This window comes from Callorhinus ursinus, unplaced genomic scaffold (assembly GCF_003265705.2).
Source record: "Callorhinus ursinus isolate GAN/ISIS: 27379988/994484 unplaced genomic scaffold, GSC_fseal_2.0 scaffold6, whole genome shotgun sequence".
Taxonomy (NCBI): Eukaryota; Metazoa; Chordata; class Mammalia; order Carnivora; family Otariidae; genus Callorhinus; species Callorhinus ursinus.
The window spans coordinates 41,164,326-41,175,300 of record NW_027397068.1 but is presented as its reverse complement, the minus strand read 5'-3'; the positions used below and the strand labels follow the sequence as shown (position 1 = coordinate 41,175,300).

At 38.8% G+C, this 10,975-nt stretch overlaps 1 pseudogene; it reads left to right on the top strand.

The window, feature by feature from the left end:
• Window positions 1–5,136: 5,136 nt before the first annotated feature.
• LOC112815056 (NHP2-like protein 1 pseudogene) lies at window positions 5,137–5,780 on the top strand (annotated as a pseudogene).
• The last annotated feature ends 5,195 nt before the right edge of the window (window positions 5,781–10,975 follow it).

Genomic DNA, 10,975 nt, shown 5'->3' with positions numbered 1-10,975 from the left:
CTTAAATAACATTCATACTGCTAAATCTAATGGGCACTTCTCAGACGTTATTTTACTTCACTGCTCAGCAATGGGCAATGCTGTGGACTGCTTTGTCCTTCCAGAAACAACCTTTCTGGCAACTACCATGACATCATACCCCCCGTTGTGTCCCCCTTCCCTTCCTGGCTACTTCTTTCTGTGCCTTGTAGATTTCTCCTACTTACCAAGTTTTCTGTACCTTTATAAACCTTATAAAGAATTTCCAGGAAATTTTTATTTAAGATGAATACAGAAGTGCATAACATAGTTACCTTCATGATGTCTTTTTGATAATTGGGTCATATATTCAATTAATAGTATACCTCAATTTAATAAACCATGTTCCTGTATGAAAAGCTGATCCACCACTGGAAGATGTTTTCAAGACTATGATAGGAAGAGTGGTAACTATCTCTATTACTACACACAGAATTGTAAATACAATTTTTTACATTTTTTGCTCGTTTTCATTATCAGTTCTTTCACTTCTTTGAATCATTTTGTTTGTCTAGGATCCCGAGTTTTTTCTTTTCTTTCTTTCTTTTTTTTTTTTGTTTTTACCAAATGTCCTTTCGTCTCATCACCCTGCTTATTCTCATTTTCCCTAAGTGATATGGTCCTCTTAAAAGCCACTTGAAATTCACTTATCCTTCAAAAAAAAAAAAACATTATGGTTACAAGATGTACTGTGAAGGTTAATTTCAGCAGGTCTGAAATTATTTGGAGCTGGTTTGTTCAAGTCAGATAAATCAACCTGACTGGTGGTAAAGGGAAATGTACTGATTAATAGTGCTGCTTAGTACCCTGGGCCTGAAGCAAGTTATTATACTCCAGCCCCCCGTGGCTTTCTTGTCCCTTAAACTCACCAAATTCAACTCATCACTCCAGGCCTTGCCATTTCTGAGGCCTTTCCAGAAGTCTACTGAATTCATTACACACACTGCATCACTGTCTATACCATTGTCCTATTTCATTTCATAGCAACTAGTATCTGAAATTATTTGCGTGTGTGCTCATTTTCTATATTCCACAGTGGAAATACAAACCCCCCATTGCCAAATCTTAAATGCACATAAGCTTCCCCTTCTCTGCTTTAGTTACTCAGTCTCAGGTGTGTCTGTACAGGGCGAGTGGTGACAGGCCAGAGCGGCTCTACCATTGCTGAACTCTGTGGGTGGCAGACTGGAGAGGGGAGAAGGGGCACAGAGCTCAGTAACATTCTTTTCTAAGTACTCCAGCAACAAAACCACAAGAAGGATAGAATTAAAAAAAAAAGAAAGATACGAAATGAGAGGGAAGGGTGCCTGGGTGGCTCAGTTGGTTGGGCAACTGCCTTCGGCTCAGGTCATGATCCTGGAGTCCCGGAATCGAGTCCCACATCAGGCTCCCTGCACAGCGGGGAGTCTGCTTCTCCCTCTGACCCTCCCCCATCTCATGCTCTCTCTCTCTCATTCTCTCTCTCAAATAAATAAATAAAATCTTTAAAAAAAAGAAAGAAATGAGAGGGGGAAAAAATAAAGGAGTGAAAACAAGAAAGGTATTGCAGAAGGAAAGATCCTCCCATTGGACTGAACTAGTGGCTCATAGTCCTGTAATCTTGGGGCACCATGTGCTGCCAGGAGTCAAGAAAGTGTTTGTACCCCATACCTAAGCAGTGAGACTTCCTTTACACACTAAGAGACAGTGGGCAGCTTGGCCTGGGGCAATCTTTCCCTTCCCCACAGCCAGCAAGAATGAATGGGAGTCCCCAGTGCCATGAGATAAACCAAGTCAACCAAAATAAAACTGTTGTCTTTGTCACTGAAACCACAGCCTGAAAAAGCAGACCAGGACCTCCATGCTAAACCTAAGGAGAGTGATTGACCTGCAACAAGAAAATGTCTAGATAGGACCCAGAGTCTCCTAACATAACAGTCAAAATGCCCAGGATGTGATTAAAATCATTCATCATACCAAGAACAAGGAAAATCACAACTTGAATTAGAAAAGAAAATCAACTGACACAAACACAGAGATAAATCAGATGTTGGAATTACTTGACAAGGGTTTTAAAGCAACCATCATAAACATGCTTTAAGAGTTCATTATAATATTATCTTGAAGTGAGTGAAAAATAGGAAATCTCAGCAAGCAGTGGAGATATTATAGATCAATGGAACAGAATAGAGAACCCAGAAGTAGACCTACATTAGGTTAGAAGGTGGACGAGGGTCAGTAAAGTATCGCCCAGACTGAGAAGGCACTTTGGAGACCAGACAATGAAGGAAAGCATGCCATAGTTTTTACAGAGTTTCACTCAGGGTAACTTACTGGCAGGGGAGAGTGGGTAGGTGAACAGGCAATCCAGATGCCATGAAGCTATTTTCTGCCACAATTCTCCATGGAGTCAATACCCTAACCTGCAGCTTTTAGAGAGTGAGGGGGCATTGGGGTGAGGGCAAAGGATAGGTACCTAAACTTGTGCCATCTGTGTGCCAGAGAATCTCTACTACTTAATTAAAGTGGGACCTTCTGGGCACAGGTCCTCTCCACTAGTTACCTAAAGGGGAGCCTTTTTTTTCTCTCCAAGTTTTTGTTTAAATTCTAGTTAGTTAACATACAGTGTCATATTAGTTTCAGGTGTAGAATTTAGTGATTCATCGCTTACATACAACACCCAGTGCTCATCACAACAAGTGCCTTCCTTAGTCCCCATCATCCATTTAACCCACCTCCCCTCCGGTAACCATCACTTTGTTCTCTATAGTTAGAGTCTGTTTCTTGGTTTTCCTCTCTTCTCCCACCCCACGTTCATTTGTTTTGTTTCTTAAATTCCACATCTGAGCAAAATCATATGGTATTTGTCTTTCTCTCACTGACTTATTTTGCTTAGCATAATACTTTTTAGCTCCATCCACATCATTGCAAATGGCAAAATTTCATTCTTTTTTATGGCTGAGTAATATCCCATTGTGTGTGTGTGTGTGTGTGTGTGTGTGTGTGTGTGTGTGTATCGCATCTTCTTTATTCATCAGTCGATGGACATTTGGGGTCTTTCCATAATTTGGCTATTGTTGATAATGCTGCTGTAAACATCAGGGAGCATGTATCCCATCAAATAAGTATTTTTGTATCCTTTGGGTAAATACCTACTAGTGCAAATTGCTGGATCATAGGGTAGTTTAATGTGGAGACTTCTGTGCTTTGCTTTAGGGACAATCAGAATAAGCCTTCCTGCTTTCAGGTTAGGACATATTACCCTCCACTGGAATGTGTAGCCCTGAGGGATGTCATTGCATGGGTATGAAAAGACAGAGGACCAAAGATGGAGTCAGTGTTGTCAGCACTCCTATGTATACATAATTGATTTTTTGCAAAGGTGCAAAATAAACTCAATGGAGAAATGATAGCCTTTTCAACAAATAGTACTGGAACAATTAAACATCCTTAGAAAAAAAATTCCTTGACTTAAACACCTTATACAAAAATTAATTCAAGGGTGCCTCGGTGGCTCAGTCATTAAGCATCTGCCTTCAGCTCAGGTCATGATCCCAGGGTCTGGGGATGGAGGACCGCATCGCATTGGATTCCCTGCTCGGTGGGAAGCCTGCTTCTCCCTCTCCCACTCCCCCTGATTTTGTTCCCTTTCTTGCTGTCTCTCTCTCTGTGTCAATTAAATAAATAAAATCTTTAAAAAAATTAATTCAAAGTTGATCATGGGCTAAAATGTAAAACATAAACTATAAAACTTTTAGGAGAGCAAAAGAAGAGAAACTAATCTGGATCTAGGGTTGGACAAAGAGTTCTTAGACTTGACACCAAAAGCAGAATCCATAAAAGAAAAACTGAGAAATTGAATCCTATCAAAATTAAAACTTTTGCTTTCTGTAAGGCCAGGTGAAGAGAATGAAATTATAAGCTATAGGTGGGGAGAAGATATTTTCAAAATATATATCTGACAACAGACTAGTATCTAGAATATGAAAAGAATTCTTAAGATTCAAATTTAAAAATTGCAGTTAGAAAATGTGCAAAGAACATGAACAAACATTTCCCTGAAAAAGATACACAACTAACAAATACTCCAGACTGAATATTTGTGTCCCCTCAAAATTCCTATGTTGAACCTGTTCCTCCAATATGATGGTATTTGGAGGTAGGGTCTTTGGGAAATTATTAAGTCATAAGGATGAAGCCCTCATGACTGGGATTAGTGCCCTTTTAAAAGAGCCCTCAGAGAGTTCCCTAGCCCCTTACACTATGTGAGGAGAGGACTATGAACAGGAAGTGGGCTCTCACCAGACACTGAATCTGCTGACACCTTGATCTTAGACTTCCCAGCCTCCAGAACTGTGAGAAATAAATATTTGTTGTTTAAGCTACCAGTGTATGGTATTTTTGTAATAACAGTATGAATGGATTAAGACAACAAATAAGCCTATGGGAAGATATTTTCCTCCACTAGCCATCAGAATGCAAGTTAAAACCACAATGACATATCACTATACATCTATAAGACTGGCCAAAATTTAAAAAATAACAACAATGCTGATGAGAATACAAAGAAACTGGATCACTCATACATTGCTGATGGGAATGTAAAGTGGTATATCCACTCTGAAAAACAATTTGGCAGTTTCTTATAAAACTCAATATGCAATCATCATATGACACAGTAATTATATGCTTGAGTATTTGTTCCAGATAAATGAAAACTTGCTTTATAAAAAATCCTGTGTGCAAATATTCATAGCAGCTTTATTCATGATAGCTAAAAACTGGAAACAGGTCAACTGTTTGTCAATGAGCGAATGGTTAAACATATTGTGGTATATCCACACAACTCATCAATAAGAATGAATGAACACTTGATAGACACAACTTGGATAAATCTCTAGGGGATTGTGCCAAGCACAAAAAAATTAATCATGAAAGGTTGCATACTGTAAAATTCCACTTATATAAGATTTTTTAAATGACAACATTTTAGACATAAAGAAAAGATTACTGGTTAGGGGTTAGGGATGTTTATAAAAGGATAACATGAGGGTTCCTTTTGGTGAAGGTATTCTTATCTTGGCTCTTGTGGTAGATGCATGAACCTACACCTTATAAAAACTGTAGAACTGGGTGTCCTTGCGGTATCAGGCAGGAGACCACCGGGACAGACGCAATGACTGAGGCTGATGTAAATCTAAAGGCCTACCCCCTAACAGACGCCCACCTCGCCAAGAAACCACTGGACCTTGTTCAGCAGTCATGTAACTACAAGCAGCTTCGGAAAGGAGCCAATGAAGCCACCAAAACCCTCAACAGAGGCATCTCTGAGTTCATCATGATGGCTGCAGACGCTGAGCCCCTGGAGATCATCCTGCACCTTCCATTGCTATGTGAGGATAAGAATGTGCCCTATGTGTTTGTGCGTTCCAAGCAGGCCCTTGGGTGGGCCTGCGGGGTTTCCAGGCCTGTCATCGCCTGTTCTGTCACCATCAAAGAAGGCTCACAGCTGAAGCAGCAGATCCAGTCTATTTAGCAGTCCATTGAAAGGCTCTTAGTCTAAACCAGTGGCCTCTGCCCCCCGCCCCGAATCCTCCCCCTGGGGTTATGTATCATATGGTCTGTGTCCGCATGTAGTTTCTCCAGCTACCTTCTCATTAGATTCTAGTACTAAATTTGGGTTTTGCATTTTTGTATTATTTTTGTTTTGTTGTATAGGTTGTTAGCCACAAATTAACCCCCCACCCCAATCTCACATTCTACTCTCTCTGCCATCCTATCCTCTTTTGAAAAATGAACTAATGCTGAAAACAGGCAGAAACAGAGTGGTAACACCATTCAAAGGCAGGGAAGAGCCAGGATAGAGATCTGGTTCCAACATTCAGGAGCTAACTTCCTGTTGTGTGTAGGACCTGATGGATGTAAACACCATTCACTTTGTATCACTTGTGCCCGGAGTACAGAATCATTCCATATGTGTTTGTCCTCTAGGGGGTTATGTACCATTTGGGGAGAAAGCATGTATTCTGTGAGGTTGTTAGGTGTATGTCCAAGTGTCATTTGCCAATACACTCCTGCTGTCTGCTTTGGTCATGTGATGTTATTCCCCCTCCCCCCCAACTCCCAACCATGCCCCTGAGGGTGGCGGGGTGGTGGCATACCAAAGAGATGTGCTGCAGAATTCCAGAGGCTGCCTGGGCCAGGTAGACATGAGGCAGCTGACCTAGGTCTTGAAGGAGTCCATAGTAGCTAGAAAAAAAGAGGGTCAGTTGATGCTGGAATGAAGAAGTCTGGGCAAGTCACGGAGACCTGACTGGAAGCTACAGCAGAGATGTTGGAATCAAGGAATGGAGATGTCTTCAGTGGACACTTGGTACCAGCTCTGAGAGCCCTGACTCCTGTTTCCTGCCATGATGTGGGTCAGATGTATGTATTCTTTATCACATCAGAAGGACAGTGCTAGTGTGTCATTTCTTGTGAGCATCCTAATAAAGAAATATATTCATATTCCAAAAAAACAAAAAAACAAAAACTGTGTAGAACTGAATATACATAGGAAGACACAAGTGAGTACAATTAAAACTTGGAAAAGCTGAACAAGATTGGTTGACTTATATCAGTATCTTGGTTGTGATATTGTATGAGTTTTGTAAGATGTTACCACTGGGAGAAACAGTGAAAGGCACACAGGATGTCTCTATATTATTTATTACAACTGCATATGACTCTACAATTATCTCAAGGAAAATTTAAAATAAAAAAAAAGAAAAATGCAATGTTTCCTCTGAAGGAATCCTTGGATACCTTCTCACTTTTAATGTGCAAGAAAGTTTCTACAATGTACATACTGATAATGAGGACAACTGAACAAGAAGATTGTTTCCCATTTGTGTCTTTTAATTTTCTAACTCTCAGAGGCCCCATGACAAGGCTGTCCTCTGGTCTTCCATCTCCTTGATTGATCACATTTTCTCAAGCTCTTCAGTGAGACCTTTTTCTCTTCCTGTACATTCAGGTGATCCTTAAGCATCCCCAGATTCTTCTCATTCCTGTTCGTTCTTTAAGATGTCTCTCATGGCTTTGAATGTAACTTATTTCCTAGTACATCTCCAGACCTGAACATTTCCCAGAACCCCAGACTTTGAGATCTAGCTGGCTTCTTAACATGGTCATTAGGGCATCTAATTGTCTTCATCTTATCATGGCCAATCTCCTCCCCCAAACTTGCTCCTTCCCAGGTGTTCTCATCTCAGGGAATTGCATCATTAATTTCAGTCCAAAGATGTCATCTTTAACGTGCATTTCTTTCCCTTACTTTTCTTCCTTCTATATTTATATTACTTTACAATTAAGCAGCAAATCCTACTGGCTCCACCTTCAAAATGTATTCTACACCTGCCCAATTTTCCCTGCCTTCCCTACTGCCACAGTTGTCTAAACCATTTCCATTGCTCCCCAGTCTAACCACAAAAAGGTCACCTAACTTATCTTCCCTTATCTTCCATTCTTGTTCTCCTAGCACTTGTTTCTCTCATGGCAAACAGTATCAACAAATACATAAATATTTTAACTAACATCTGGCCTGTATACTCTTTCTAGCTTATTTTAGAATTAATTGCCATTCCTTTTTCTGCTTCATTTGTTCTCTATAAGATAACCATTTATCTTATTTTACTTATTTATTTTTACTTTATCCACCCATTAAAAATATAAGAACAGGTAGGAATTTTTAATGTCTTGTTCACTGCAGTTTCCTAAGACCTAGAACAGTGCCTACTAGTGCATAGTAGGCACTTAATGTATTTTTCTGAATTGAATGAATGAATTTGACATTATCTACTTTAAATGTAATAAGCAGAAATAACATTTTTATCTTTAATAATTAGACATATAATTCACTAAAATGTTGCTTCCATTAAAAAGTTATCTTTCCTGCTAATTGGCCATCAAAAACACTTTGCCAATAGAACTTTGGATTTATATATACACATACATACATAAAACTTCTTGACCTACGGAAATCTATATGAGTGATAAGATAGACAATAATTAACAAAATATTTATGAGACCAAGTATAAAAGTGTTTTCAAAATTTTACAGTGGTATGAGATAGATCTCCTAACCCCAGTATCTACTACCCATGAAAATTATGCTGGTAGGCCATGTATTCCTTGTTTTTTCCTCATTACTACTAATCTTGAAGAAAATGTAGGCTTTGAGAAAGTATTTCTGAAAATAACCCCAAACAGAAAGAACACATTTCAATACTTCTGGAACCAAAAAGTGCTCGTTAGTCATTATTTCATAGCCAAGAAGAACATACGTTCACAATAGTTCAAAGAAAGAAATGACAGATAATGCTGACTCTCATGAGGGTTTACAAGAAAAACAGCAAAAGTCTCCCTGTTTGTGTGGCATTATATCAATATTTAGTATAATTTAGTGTGACACAAATACAGATCTTCATATTTTCCTTTTCTGAAAAGCCTCTATATTGTTTAAATAGCATGTTGAATTAGACTGTACAACTCTCTAAATTAGCTAAGTGGGTCTACAATGGTGCCACTGAATCTAGGCTGCCATGCAAGTGCCAACTCAGCATCATTTCTGAATAGTTGGTAAATGAAGCGTCAAAATTCTGGAGTTTAAAGTGAAAGCACTTTCTTAACAAAAATCATCTCAGAATTCCACGTCTGTTACAATAAGAATTTTAGGGAAGATACTTTGACATTGGAAAGAGAAAGGGTAAATCATTCATTCATTCATTCATAAAAGGTAATTATTGAATATTTTCAATTAGTGGTAACACTATGCTTCCTGCTGTGGTAAATATAAAAGAAGAATATACCAAAAAAGGGATTACATGGAACCCCTCCTCTTTTTTTTTTAAGATTTATTTATTTATTTTAGTGGGGGAGGGGAAGAGGGGGAGAAAGAATCTCAAACAGACTCCCCACTGAGTGTCCCAGGACCCTGACATCATGACCTGAGCAGAAATCAAGAGTCAGATGCTTAACCAGCTGAGCCACCCTGGCGCCCTGGAACCCCTCTTCTTAATGATGTTTTAAAAATAACCAAATGCACAAGAGGACGAGAAAGACAAGGTTGAATAGCATCATTCATGCCCTCCTCTGGTGGCAAGTCCTTGGAGGAAGTTTTAAGATTCCATCTATCTAGAAAAAAGTGATCTGATCGATTCATTCATACAAAGAATTCTTCTCTGATGAGTAGTTTTATTTTTGAAAAAACTGAAAGACATCAAGAAATCATGATAATAAATCTCTAGTGATGAAAGAGCTGGGGTCAGGGACTCAGAAGTAGAGGCAGTGTCTGACCTGTGTGCTCCCAAAGGTCTGAACCATGACTCTTCCCTAGCAATCAGCAACTAGCTGTAGAGAGGGGGTAGGTCACAACGGCAGGTGGGGGGGATCAGAATACTGCCTGCTATCATAACTTAACAAATGAAACTCACAAAGAGGAAAAATGTAGCTGTCTGAATCATGACAGAAAATAAAATACAATACATAAATCCACAGTGAATGGTGAAATATGCCATGGTACTTTGTCTTTTGTGAATTTGTAAACATGCAAATCTTTCATCTAGAGAGAAACCAGAAAAAAAAAAAAAAGGTAACTGTCAGTATCTCCTCTTGAAGGGAATTTTCTACTGCCACATCAACCTATACCTTCCCAATCATAATATCGCTACCTGTCCTGACTTGGTGTATCTCTGTGCACAGTGCCCAGCATGTGTGATAAATTGTGTATAGTGTACTTAAATGCCACTATTCATGCTCTGAATCCACAGATACACCTGATTGAGTGCCTTCTTGGACCACATGGGGACAGGACAATTATTTGTGCCCAATATTCCATGTTCAGTAGAGCTTCCCATAAATGAATTAATTTCATCAACAATTATATATTTCCAGCAACGTGCTAGAAAATACAAAGATGAATATGACAATATTACTCTGTTACTTGACATTCTCAAATTCTAGCTGAGGATAGACGCAATGAGAAAAGAATTATGAAGTGGATACGCAGAAATGCCTAGGAAACATATTCAGAGTAGAAGAAATGATAAATTTGTTTTGCAAGTTTGAGGGGTCACGGTAGTCTGTATTATTTTCTTAGACAATGTCAAGTATTTCGTACTTCCAAACCATAAGGAATCAATATATTCTGACTAAATGGGCAAGATAAGAGCAGGAACATTTTCATATGAATCATTCTTTTCTAAATAATCCTCATAATTGGGGGCACCTGGGTGGCTCAGTTGGTTAAGCAACTGCCTTCGGCTCGGGTCATGGTCCTGGAGTCCCGGGATCGGGTCCCACGTCGGGCTCCCTGCTCAGCAGGGAGTCTGCTTCTCCCTCTGACCCTCTTCCCTCTCATGCTCTCTGTCTGTCATTCTCTCTCTCGCAAATAAATAAAAAAAAATCTTAAAAAAAAAAGAATCCTCATAATTGAACTAATTGCAACACCTAGTAAGGATTGTATGGGCATAAACAACCAAAACTAATATATATATATGCTAAGTGGCAAACTAGTTGTTAATAATGACAAACTGCACATTTGGGGATTTTAATCTTTATGTATCAGTGAGGGTTAATTTGTAAAATGTTTCGAAGACTTTGATTGACACTTAGTAACTGGCTAGCCTATTACTGCACTAATGATAAGACAATCACAGCACTCTCAAAGGTAAAGTGTTTATTATGTAAGTACTAAAAAGAGTTCCCATTTGCAATTATTTCACAATGGTGATTAAGGATTTTGAACCTTAGTATTTAATTTGAGTTATCAAAATTCACTGCTATTATGGATGTTGCTGTAATTTAATTTCACAAAAATATTTAATATCAGTAAAAAGACAGTCATTATTTTGTTTTAAGATGTTAATTTTCTTCTTAAATATGGCCAAATAATTATGCCTCTAGGATATATACAAATATAATCATGAGCAGAGAGTAA